The sequence below is a fragment of the Rutidosis leptorrhynchoides genome, chromosome 1 (assembly GCF_046630445.1).
Source record: "Rutidosis leptorrhynchoides isolate AG116_Rl617_1_P2 chromosome 1, CSIRO_AGI_Rlap_v1, whole genome shotgun sequence".
Lineage (NCBI taxonomy): Eukaryota > Viridiplantae > Streptophyta > Magnoliopsida > Asterales > Asteraceae > Rutidosis > Rutidosis leptorrhynchoides.
The window spans coordinates 515,580-529,362 of record NC_092333.1 but is presented as its reverse complement, the minus strand read 5'-3'; positions in this window follow the sequence as shown (position 1 = coordinate 529,362).

Below are 13,783 nucleotides of genomic sequence, written 5' to 3'. Positions count from 1 at the left end.
GTTTTCGAGCCTTGTCTGTGATTGGTTCGATTGTATTTTTGTAACGACCCGACAAAATCGTCATTGACGGCGCCGTTAACTTAGGTCCCGTTACGTGGTCGTAGTCCCTATATGAGACACGTTTGACCAAAATTATGTCGCATTCATTTGAAACGTACAAACTTACAAAGTTTAGTTTACAAAACCGTTCGACAACAATTTTAAGTTTGCAAAAGTATAAATTATAAATGAGATAACTTGCGACATAATTAGTTTAAAATCACGGTTGCTATAAATAGCGTAAGTATGTAAACGATATGTTTGAATCCAAAGGTGCTATCACTAGCGTATGTATGTATGTATGCTTGACCCCAAGCAAGAAATCAGAGTGTATGCATGTATGCTTGACTCCAAGCAAGTATGAGTGTACGCGGAAGCATGTATCAAATAGCCAAGTATGAACCTGAGAAACATATAGAAAACTGTCAACGAAAAACGTTGGTGAAATCATAGGTGTTTTAGTAAACGTTGTATTTGAACCACAAGATTTAGTATAAGATGATTATCAAAATCATTTGCATTCCAAAGTTGTTGTTTGTATCCCGGGCACCCAATTATCAAACTTAACTGTTTTGCACCCTTTGCGTAGTGTTAGAACATACACTAGACCCGAAAATATATTTCATCCGCTAACGGTAGCGAACCGTCCGAATGAGGCTCGTCAAGCCCATGTGATCACATAATATAAGTTCACGTTTACACCCTGCAAGTGTAACGAATGATAATTGAATTGAGGCTTTTTGTTCAAACTCGTACGTGGAATGTTCGTTTTCGTACTTGTGTTCAAAGTGTAAAAGTATGATACGTATATGTTTCTCATCCCATAGTTTAAAGCATAAAAGTTGTTTGAAAGATGGGACTATGATCTCACCTCGAGTGCGCGAGTATAAAAGTACTTCACAAAGTAAACGTGTGCATGAAAGTTGCTTAGCCTTGACCTAAACAAGTAAGTTGTATCAATTAACCGGTTACGACACAAGGTCGGGTGAAATGTGTTCAATTAGTCCTATGGCTCGTTATGACTCGAATAATATAGCATGTGAATCACGTTGTCAAGTTTCATGCAAGAATCAAGTATAAAAGCACGTTAAAACGATTGCATAAACGTTTGGTTAAGTTTGACTAAAAGTCAAACTCGGTCAAATTCAAAGTCAACGAGGTCGGGTCGGGTATCCGACAATTTTTCTAAGTTATATAATCATATATAAGCATGTTAGAACAAGTTACATGTGAATCGGAGGTGCGTAGCATAGCAAACATTTTTCGAAATTTGACAAAGTAGGTCAGAACCCAAACACGGCTATTGCCGCGCCGCGGCCAGAGGTGTCGCGCCGCGACATTAGGCGTGGCCTGGTACCTGGTCAGTTTCAAAAGTTCAAGTCTTGATCCAAAATTCAATTTAGCACAAAACGCAAACCGTAAACACTTAGAATACGCATCTTATATCATTGGAAAGGTCTTTTGACAAGGAATACAATTAACTACCTTTCACCAAGCAAAAACATCAATTACAATAACCGAAAACTCGTCAATTGATCAAGAAAGGTTTATCTTCAAAGTTTCAAGTTCGTAAAACGTATTTTATGATTCGAGAATCCAATTTACACATACGATATGCCGTTTCGAAGGTAATTAAGCATACATTGCATCTAAACACTTACTAACAACATTAACAAGCATTCAACGCATCAAAAGTTCATTTCAAAGTCTATCAAACCCTAACCAAAATTCACAAAAATCAATAATCATGTGTTTGAAGTTTTCTTAATCAACCTACGCATCAAAACGAAGCTAGTGATACTAGTAACACAATTAAAACATGAACTTTAACAATCAAACAACATTTAATCTTCCAAAATGCAAGATTAAGCAAACCCATTTCAAATGTTCAAACTAGTTACTCAAAACAACAAATCGAGCAAACAAAACATATATTCATGTTATACACGAGCCATAGACACTAACTAACACCATTTCAAGAATATATAACGAATTTAGAGAAATTTAGTGTTTTAGAAATGTTACCCAAACGAGATGAAATTGGTACCAAAATGTAGAGGATGAAGAGAGGATCACGAATATGTAATTTGTTTTGATGTTTGCTTCTTGATTCGGATTTGGATGATGATCTTTGTTGAGAGGATTTGAGAGAAAATGGTGAAAGTGTTAAGAAAATGGAAAAAGAAAGTGGTGGATAATGAGTGGTGGTGGTGGGATTGACTAGTTGACCTAGTCAACTAGTTTGATCCCTTGGCAAGTTCGGTCCCTCAAGTTTCAAAGCGGGTACGGGAATTAACCAAACGAATATTTTAAAAACGCTCGAGTAAACGAGTGATGTTATAATTAAATAACGGGAATATTATGAACGTTAGTCAACGGAAAATACGAATTTAAATAACGAAAGATATTATTTTTAAAAAAAAAGACGGTGTTAAAATAAATTTAATCGGAAAAACGCGGGATGTTACATTACCTACACCTTAAAAGAAATTTCGTCCCGAAATTTAGTTGGAAGTAGTAGTTGTTTCTTCTTCGAACTGTTGTGTTGCCGATTCTACGAATAAGTGAAGGTACTTCCTTGAGTATTTCAACGAACCTTGACATTTGGGATTTTACGTTGTTTTAAAGTTTGGTTTCACGATTTATAATTCAACCGGTCCTCCTAGGAAGTGAAGTTTGTCATCGATAGTAAGTTCATCGAAAGGAATAACAAGTTCTTGTTTCGCAAGACACTTCTGTAAGTTGATTCATAGAATGTAGGATGAACGGAATTTGTTTGAGTCGGAAGTTCGAAACGGTAAGCAACGGGCACAACACGCCCCAAGATTTCAAAAGGATTAAAAATATCGCAGATTTAGCTTTCTATGTTTCTGAAACGGACTACACCTTTTCAAGGTGCGACTTTTAACGTTACGCGGTTTCTCACATGGAATTCGAAAGGTTTACATCTAACATTGGCATAGCTCCTTTGGCGACTACGGGCCGTCTCGAGCCTTTCTCGGATTGAAACGATCTTAACGGTTACTTCATGAATGAGTTCGGGCCCGATGACTTGATTATCATTTACTTGGTTCTACAAAAGGAGAATGACATTTCCGGTCACATAAGTTTTCAAAAGGTGTGACGTTAAGACTTGAATGATAACCCTTGTCGTAAGAGAATTTAGTTAAAGGCAAAAACTTTTCTAAAGTAAATTTGAAGTTGATAACACAACTCGTATTATGGTTTCCAAGGTTTGAATCGTATGTTTGTTTGGTCCGTCGGTTTGTGATTGGTGTGTTGTACTCATGTCTAAACGTGGTCCCGAGGCTTTTTGTAAGGCACTCCAAAATTTAGAAGTGAAACGAGGATCTCGATCCGAAACGATGTACATTTCATTAAGGTATGTTTGAAAAAAAAAGTTTGTTAGGACTTGAAAATGTTTGTTGGAACAAGTTTCTGTTTCTCAAGAATTTCGCGCCGCGGAAGATTTATCGGTTTCCAAAAATGTTCGTTAGAGCATGTTTCTTGTCGGGTTCTGAAAAACGTTCCTTAGGACTATTCACCCTCGTGACGAATACTGGTATAACGTGAAGAGTCTCTCTCTCCATTAAGAATTTAGAATAAAGATTTCCTTAAATGGGAGTACGAGTATAAAGCGAGAGAAGCTTCCATCTCGATGTGAGCATAATAAGCATATTGTAGTTCGTCGATAAAACTGTTCAAAAACGAGATAGTATACACGTGTAACATATGTTTGAAGTTGAAAGAATTTGTCATTCCTTCGGAAGCATGGGTATGGTTCGACAATAATCGAAGATGTGTCCCTGGTATGGTTGTTATCAACATTCTCGGAGTTTTCGGATATTCAAACAAGAAAAATGAAGTCATGTACATGGCACATGGTGGTGATTAGGTTGATCGAGTCCAATCACCATCACGAGTCATTAGAACTTTGGTATGACTTATCATAATATAACCACGTTGATCGAGTGTCGTTATATTACGCTAACTCATACCTCCATCCCCACATTACTCCATAGATTCAGGTTCGTGTAATCGTGAAGTTTTAAAATGAACAAAGCATAGCGACATCACCAACGTGACTCGTATTTAATCGCAAGAATTAGTGCAACTCTAAAGAAGCGTTCCCCGAGGGAAGTGTATAAATGATTGGTCACGTCAATGCGGTTCAAGTCAAACGATAATGTATTTTGGTGCGAGAAGTGTAACGAATCATGATAACGAATAGTACACAACCGTAGTGTTAAGTATTGATGACGATACTCACCTGGAGTAGTGATAGTAGTAACAAGAAGTGGTAGATAGTAAGGAACAACGGTGTGACACCGGTAGTAAGTTGAAACGGTGGCAAATAACAATCTGGGAGACAGAGTTCCCGAACAAGTGTGACTAATGAAGTCGTCGTCATCCTTACGCGTATGAATCTTGAATTTACGTGTGTTACCAGAAAGTGGCAGAATACGGATTCGTATGACGAAAGTTTGGTACCATTATGGAGTTCACCTAAGAAAGATTCAAGTATATATGCACAAGTAGTCAAGTAAGTGCTATCTATAGCAAATGCAAGTCAGGATGCAATGATTAACTATCCGGTTGTAGTCTAGATTCACTAATGTGTAGTGACCCGAACTTTTCCTTGTTTATATATATTAATTGAGATTGATATTTACATGATTAAATGTTTCCAACATGTTAAGCAATCAAACTTGTTAAGACTTGATTAATTTAAATATGTTTCATATAGACAATTGACCACCCAAGTTGACCGGTGATTCACGAACGTTAAAACTTGTAAAAACTATATGATGACATATATATGGATATATATATAGTTAAAATGATACTATGATAAGTAAACATATCATTAAGTATATTAACAATGAACTACATATGTAAAAACAAGACTACTAACTTAATGATTTTTAAACGAGACATATATGTAACGATTATCGTTGTAAAGACATTTAATGTATATATATCATATTAAGAGATATTCATACATGATAATATCATGATAATATAATAATTTAAAATCTCATTTGATATTATAAACATTGGGTTAACAACATTTAACAAGATCGTTAACCTAAAGGTTTCAAAACAACACTTACATGTAACGACTAACGATGACTTAACGACTCAGTTAAAATGTATATACATGTAGTGTTTTAATATGTATTTATACACTTTTGAAAGACTTCAATACACTTATCAAAATACTTCTACTTAACAAAAATGCTTACAATTACATCCTCGTTCAGTTTCATCAACAATTCTACTCGTATGCACCCGTATTCGTACTCGTACAATACACAGCTTTTAGATGTATGTACTATTGGTATATACACTCCAATGATCAGCTCTTAGCAGCCCATGTGAGTCACCTAACACATGTGGGAACCATAATTTGGCAACTAGCATGAAATATCTCATAAAATTACAAAAATATGAGTAATCATTCATGACTTATTTACATGAAAACAAAATTACATATCCTTTATATCTAATCCATACACCAACGACCAAAAACACCTACAAACACTTTCATTCTTCAATTTTCTTCATCTAATTGATCTCTCTCAAGTTCTATCTTCAAGTTCTAAGTGTTCTTCATAAATTCTACAAGTTCTAGTTACATAAAATCAAGAATATTTTCAAGTTTGCTAGCTCACTTCCAATCTTGTAAGGTGATCATCCAACCTCAAGAAATCTTTGTTTATTACAGTAGGTTATTATTCTAATACAAGGTAATAATCATATTCAAACTTTGGTTCAATTTCTATAACTATAACAATCTTATTTCAAGTGATGATCTTACTTGAACTTGTTTTCGTGTCATGATTCTGCTTCAAGAACTTCGAGCCATCCAAGGATCCGTTGAAGCTAGATCTATTTTTCTCTTTTCCAGTAGGTTTATCCAATGAACTTAAGGTAGTAATGATGTTCATAACATCATTCGATTCATACATATAAAGCTATCTTATTCGAAGATTTAAACTTGTAATCACTAGAACATAGTTTAGTTAATTCTAAACTTGTTCGCAAACAAAAGTTAATCCTTCTAACTTAACTTTTAAAATCAACTAGACACATGTTCTATATCTATATGATATGCTAACTTAATGATTTAAAACCTGGAAACACGAAAAACACCGTAAAACCGGATTTACGCCGTCGTAGTAACACCGCGGGCTGTTTTGGGTTAGTTAATTAAAAACTATGATAAACTTTGATTTAAAAGTTGTTATTCTGAGAAAATGAGTTTTATTATGAACATGAAACTATATCCAAAAATTATGGTTAAACTCAAAGTGGAAGTATGTTTTCTAAAATGGTCATCTAGACGTCGTTCTTTCGACTGAAATGACTACCTTTACAAAAACGACTTGTAACTTATTTTTCAGACTATAAACCTATACTTTTTCTGTTTAGATTCATAAAATAGAGTTCAATATGAAACCATAGCAATTTGATTCACTCAAAACGGATTTAAAATGAAGAAGTTATGGGTAAAACAAGATTGGATAATTTTTCTCATTTTAGCTACGTGAAATTTGGTAACAAATCTATTCCAACCATAACTTAATCAACTTGTATTGTATATTATGTAATCTTGAGATACCATAGACACGTATACAATGTTTCGACCTATCATGTCGACACATCTATATATATTTCGGAACAACCATAGACACTATATGTGAATGTTGGAGTTAGCTATACAGGGTTGAGGTTGATTTCAAAATATATATAGTTTGAGTTGTGATCAATACTGAGATACGTATACACTGGGTCGTGGATTGATTCAAGATAATATTTATCGATTTATTTCTGTACATCTAACTGTGGACAACTAGTTGTAGGTTACTAACGAGGACAGCTGACTTAATAAACTTAAAACATCAAAATATATTAAAAGTGTTGTAAATATATTTTGAACATACTTTGATATATATGTATATATTGTTATAGGTTCGTGAATCAACCAGTGGCCAAGTCTTACTTCCCGACGAAGTAAAAATCTGTGAAAGTGAGTTATAGTCCCACTTTTAAAAATCTAATATTTTTGGGATGAGAATACATGCATGTTTTATAAATGATTTACAAAATAGACACAAGTACGTGAAACTACATTCTATGGTTAAATTATCGAAATCGAATATGCCCCTTTTTATTAAGTCTGGTAATCTAAGAATTAGGGAACAGACACCCTAATTGACGCGAATCCTAAAGATAGATCTATTGGGCCTAACAAACCCCATCCAAAGTACCGGATGCTTTAGTACTTCGAAATTTATATCATATCCGAAGGGTGTCCCGGAATGATGGGGATATTCTTATATATGCATCTTGTTAATGTCGGTTACCGGGTGTTCACCATATGAATGATTTTTATCTCTATGTATGGGATGTGTATTGAAATATGAAATCTTGTGGTCTATTGTTACGATTTGATATATATAGGTTAAACCTATAACTCACCAACATTTTTGTTGACGTTTTAAGCATGTTTATTCTCAGGTGATTATTAAGAGCTTCCGCTGTCGCATACTTAAATAAGGACGAGATTTGGAGTCCATGCTTGTATGATATTGTGTAAAAACTGCATTCAAGAAACTTATTTTGTTGTAACATATTTGTATTGTAAACCATTATGTAATGGTCGTGTGTAAACAGGATATTTTAGATTATCATTATTTGATAATCTACGTAAAGCTTTTTAAACCTTTATTGATGAAATAAAGGTTATGGTTTGTTTTAAAATGAATGCAGTCTTTGAAAAACGTCTCATATAGAGGTCAAAACCTCGCAACGAAATCAATTAATATGAAACGTTTTTAATCAATAAGAACGGGACATTTCAGTTGGTATCCGAGCGTTGGTCTTAGAGAACCAGAATTTTACATTAGTGTGTCTTATCGAGTTTGTTAGGATGCATTAGTGAGTCTGGACTTCGACCGTGTTTACTTGAAAAATGATTGCTTAACAAATTTTGTTGGAAACTATATATTTTTAACATGTGAATATTATGTGATATATTAATCTCTTAACGCGTTTGATATTATGTGATAGATGTCTACCTCTAGAACAAGTCTCATTGACTCACCTAATAATAATGAAGAGTCAAATGTAAATTGGAATGATTCGTGGACTGATTCACAAGTTCCCGAAGAGGAACCGGAAGAAGAGTCGGAATCGGAAGAAGAATCGGAACCGGAAGAAGAATCGGAACCGGATGAAGAAATAGAACCGGTGGGGGAAATAATAAAACGGTTAAGTAAAAGAAAATCCTCAACCAACCGACCAAGGTTAATTATGGTCAATGGTGTTTCCGCCAAGGAAGCAAAATATTGGGAGGATTACCAATTCTCCGATGAATCGGATTCCGACGAGAATTCCGATGATGTTATAGAAATTACCCCAACTGAATTTAAAAAGGCAAAAGAAAATAATAAGGGAAAGGGCATAAAAATAGAGAAATCTAATTCCAACCCCGATGAACTTTATATGTATCGTCAACCCCCGAAGTCCTTAAGTTGTAACAATGACCCGGGAAACTCTAAACCACCAGGTTTTTCTAAACCAATGTGGATAACGACGGCTCGTATTAGGGGAACATCATATATCCCTAGAAACTTGGAAAAACGAACCAAAACCGAAGAAGAAGAAGAAACAAGCGAGTCGGAATAAGATAGTTGTATTCGTGTGGTGTAATATATGTAATATAGTGTGCTTATGCTTTATGATATATGTAAAAATTGCTTGTATTAATAAGTATTTTTTTTTATGAATCTAACTCTTGTCTATTTTACAGTATAAAAACACAAAATGGATAGACAACCCAATATTTTAAGAGACCTACCCGGAGACATGATTGATGAAATCTTGTCTAGAGTCGGTCAGAATTCTTCGACACAACTATTTAAGGCGAGATCAGTTTGTAAGACATTCGAAGAACGTTCCAAGAATGCCTTGGTTTATAAAAGGCTTTCGTTCGAAAGATGGGGGATATCACATTGGGAAATCCATAAGTTACGATGTGTTTACTTTGACGCATATATTGCGGGGAACCTAAATGCTATTTTACGCAATGGGTTAAGAAATTATTTTGACTCAATATATCCTAATATTGGACTTCGTGATTTAGAAAAAGCGGCTAACATGCAACATAAAGAAGCATGTTATGCTTACGGATTAGTAATGTTCGCTTCTCACCAAAGTGAGAACAAGAACATCGGGCTACAACTATTAAACAAAACGTTCCCCCAAGTGACGGAGTCGGTAATTTGGGGTAAGAAATGAGGTTTTTAGATTGTTACGGGACTGTTGGACATTACGTAACCCTCGTCCCTTTGACGACGTTACAACACGCTGTCTTATCAACGGCCATAACGGTTATGTTCCACAAGACCAAGGATGGGAAGTAATCCTAGTAAAACCAGAATGCATGACTTGTTTCTGGACGTATGAATTACGTGTCTTTATTGCCTTTGCTGAACGACTTGTGTACTAGCTAGAATTATCTTCACAACCATCTTGTATCAAATTTATTGTGTGCTATATTTCATGCTATATGTAAAATAAGCGGTATTGTAAGTTTGTAAAATATTGTGTATAAGTTTGAACGCGAAATATTATTATAATCAGTTTTTCATATAGAATTGTAGTAGTTGAATTGTATATTAGCTACTAAGTATGAACTTAACGGGCAGGTACTACCCGAATTTAAACTTATAAAATGCTAATATGAAGAAAAAGCTTTTATAAATGAGTTCATATTATGCTACGAAATACTATTAACTACTCTTAATATTCTGTATGATTAACTTGTTCCATTTGACTATTTTGAAGGAAATGGCACCGACTACTCGACACACCGTGAATATGAATGAAGAGGAATTTCGTACTTTTCTAGCTTCAAACATAGCCGCAGTACAGGCTGCGCTACATACCAACAATAACCTTGGATCTAGCAGTACAGGAAATCGTGTAGGATGCACCTACAAAGAATTCACTGCCTGCAAACCTTTGGAATTTGATGGAACCGAAGGACCGATCGGATTGAAACGGTGGACCGAGAAGGTCGAATCGGTGTTTGCCATAAGTAAGTGTACTGAAGAGGATAAAGTGAAGTACGCTACGCATACCTTCACAGGTTCTGCGTTAACATGGTGGAATACCTATCTAGAGCAAGTGGGACAAGACGATGCGTACGCACTACCGTGGTCAGCATTCAAGCACTTGATGAACGAGAAGTACCGTCCCAGAACCGAGGTCAATAAGCTCAAGACAGAACTTAGAGGGTTACGAACCCAAAGATTTGATATTACCACGTACGAAAGACGATTCACAGAATTGTGCCTATTGTGTCCGGGAGCATTCGAAGATGAGGAAGAGAAGATCGACGCGTTTGTGAAAGGATTACCGGAAAGAATCCAAGAAGATATAAGTTCACACGAGCCCGCCTCCATACAACAGGCATGTAGAATGGCTCACAAACTCGTGAACCAGATTGAAGAAAGAATTAAAGAACAGACTGCTGAAGAGGCCAATGTAAAGCAAGTCAAAAGAAAGTGGGAGGAAAACGGTGATAAGAATCACCAATACAACAACAACAGCAATTACAACAATAATCGCAACAATTATCACAACAATCGCAACATCAATCGCAACTACAACAAACGGCCCAACAACAACAACAACAACAACAGCAACTACAACAATCATCCCAACAACAATAATAACCGCAACAACAACAACAATCAGAAGCAGCTATGCCAAAGGTGTGAAAAGAATCACTCGGGGTTCTGCACCAAATTTTGCAACAAGTGTAAAAGAAATGGTCATAGCGCGGCGAAGTGTGAGGTCTACGGACCAGGGGTTAATAGAACGAAAGGAACAAATGGTGTCGGAACGAGTAATGGCGGAGCAAGTAGTGTCGGAGCAAGTTATGCCAATGTTGTTTGTTATAAATGTGGAAAACCGGGCCACATTATTAGAAATTGCCCGAACCAGGAGAACACGAATGGACAAGGCCGCGGAAGAGTTTTCAATATTAATGCGGCAGAGGCACAGGAAGACCCGGAGCTTGTTACGGGTACGTTTCTTATTGACAATAAATCTGCTTACGTTTTATTTGATTCGGGTGCGGATAGAAGCTATATGAGTAGAGATTTTTGTGCTAAATTAAGTTGTCCATTGACGCCTTTAGATAGTAAATTTTTACTCGAACTAGCAAATGGTAAATTAATTTCAGCAGATAATATATGTCGGAATCGAGAAATTAAACTGGGTAGCGAAACATTTAAGATTGACTTGATACCAGTAGAGTTAGGGAGTTTTGATGTGATAATCGGTATGGACTGGTTGAAAGAAGTGAAAGCAGAGATCGTTTGTTACAAAAATGCAATTCGCATTATACGAGAAAAAGGAAAACCCTTAATGGTGTACGGAGAAAAGGGCAACACGAAGCTACATCTTATTAGTAATTTGAAGGCACAAAAACTAATAAGAAAAGGTTGCTATGCTGTTCTAGCACACGTCGAGAAAGTACAAACTGAAGAAAATAGCATCAATGATGTTCCCGTCGCAAAAGAATTTCCCGATGTATTTCTGAAAGAATTACCGGGATTACCCCCACATCGATCCGTTGAATTTCAAATAGATCTTGTACCAGGAGCTGCACCAATAGCTCGTGCTCCTTACAGACTCGCACCCAGCGAGATGAAAGAACTGCAAAGCCAATTACAAGAACTTTTAGAGCATGGTTTCATTCGACCAAGCACATCACCGTGGGGAGCTCCTGTTTTGTTTGTCAAGAAGAAAGATGGTACATTCAGGTTGTGTATCGACTACCGAGAGTTGAACAAACTTACCATCAAGAACCGCTACCCAATACCGAGAATCGACGACTTATTTGATCAACTACAAGGCTCGTTTGTTTATTCAAAGATTGACTTACGTTCCGGGTATCATCAAATGCGGGTGAAAGAAGATGATATTCCAAAGACTGCTTTCAGAACACGTTACGGTCATTACGAGTTTATGGTCATGCCATTTGGTTTAACTAATGCACCAGCTGTGTTCATGGACCTTATGAACCGAGTGTGTGGACCATACCTTGACAAGTTTGTCATTGTTTTCATTGATGTCATACTTATTTACTCAAAGAATGACCAAGAACACGGTGAACATTTGAGAAAGGTGTTAGAAGTATTGAGGAAGGAAGAATTGTACGCTAAGTTTTCAAAGTGTGCATTTTGGTTGGAAGAAGTTCAATTCCTCGGTCACATAGTGAACAAAGAAGGTATTAAGGTGGATCCGGCAAAGATAGAAACTGTTGAAAAGTGGGAAACCCCGAAAACTCCGAAACACATACGCCAGTTTTTAGGACTAGCTGGTTACTATAGAAGGTTCATCCAAGACTTTTCCAGAATAGCAAAACCCTTGACTGCATTAACGCATAAAGGGAAGAAATTTGAATGGAATGATGAACAAGAGAAAGCGTTTTAGTTATTGAAGAAAAAGCTAACTACGGCACCTATATTGTCATTGCCTGAAGGGAATGATGATTTTGTGATTTATTGTGACGCATCAAAGCAAGGTCTCGGTTGTGTATTAATGCAACGAACGAAGGTGATTGCTTATGCGTCTAGACAATTGAAGATTCACGAATAAAATTATACGACGCATGATTTGAAATTAGGCGCGGTTGTTTTTGCCATAAAGACTTGGAGGCACTACTTATATGGGGTCAAAAGTATTATATATACCGACCACAAAAGTCTTCAACACATATTTAATCAGAAACAACTGAATACGAGGCAGCGTAGGTGGATTGAATTGTTGAATAATTACGACTTTGAGATTCGTTACCACCCGGGGAAGGCAAATGTGGTAGCCGATGCCTTGAGCAGGAAGGACAGAGAACCCATTCGAGTAAAATCTATGAATATAATGATTCATAATAACCTTACTACTCAAATAAAGGAGGCGCAACAAGGAGTTTTAAAAGAGGGAAATTTAAAGGATGAAATACCCAAAGGATCGGAGAAGCATCTTAATATTCGGGAAGACGGAACCCGGTGTAGTGACCCGAACTTTTCCATGTTTATATATATTAATTGAGATTGATATTTACATGATTAAATGTTTCCAACATGTTAAGCAATCAAACTTGTTAAGACTTGATTAATTGAAATAGGTTTCATATAGACAATTGACCACCCAAGTTGACCGGTGATTCACGAACGTTAAAACTTGTAAAAACTATATGATGACATATATATGGATATATATATAGTTAACATGATACTATGATAAGTAAACATATCATTAAGTATATTAACAATGAACTACATATGTAAAAACAAGACTACTAACTTAATGATTTTTAAACGAGACATATATGTAACGATTATCGTTGTAAAGACATTTAATGTATATATATCATATTAAGAGATATTCATACATGATAATATCATGATAATATAATAATTTAAAATCTCATTTGATATTATAAACATTGGGTTAACAACATTTAACAAGATCGTTAACCTAAAGGTTTCAAAACAACACTTACATGTAACGACTAACGATGACTTAACGACTCAGTTAAAATGTATATACATGTAGTGTTTTAATATGTATCTATACACTTTTGAAAGACTTCAATACACTTATCAAAATACTTCTACTTAACAAAAATGCTTACGATTACATCCTCGTTCAGTTTCATCAA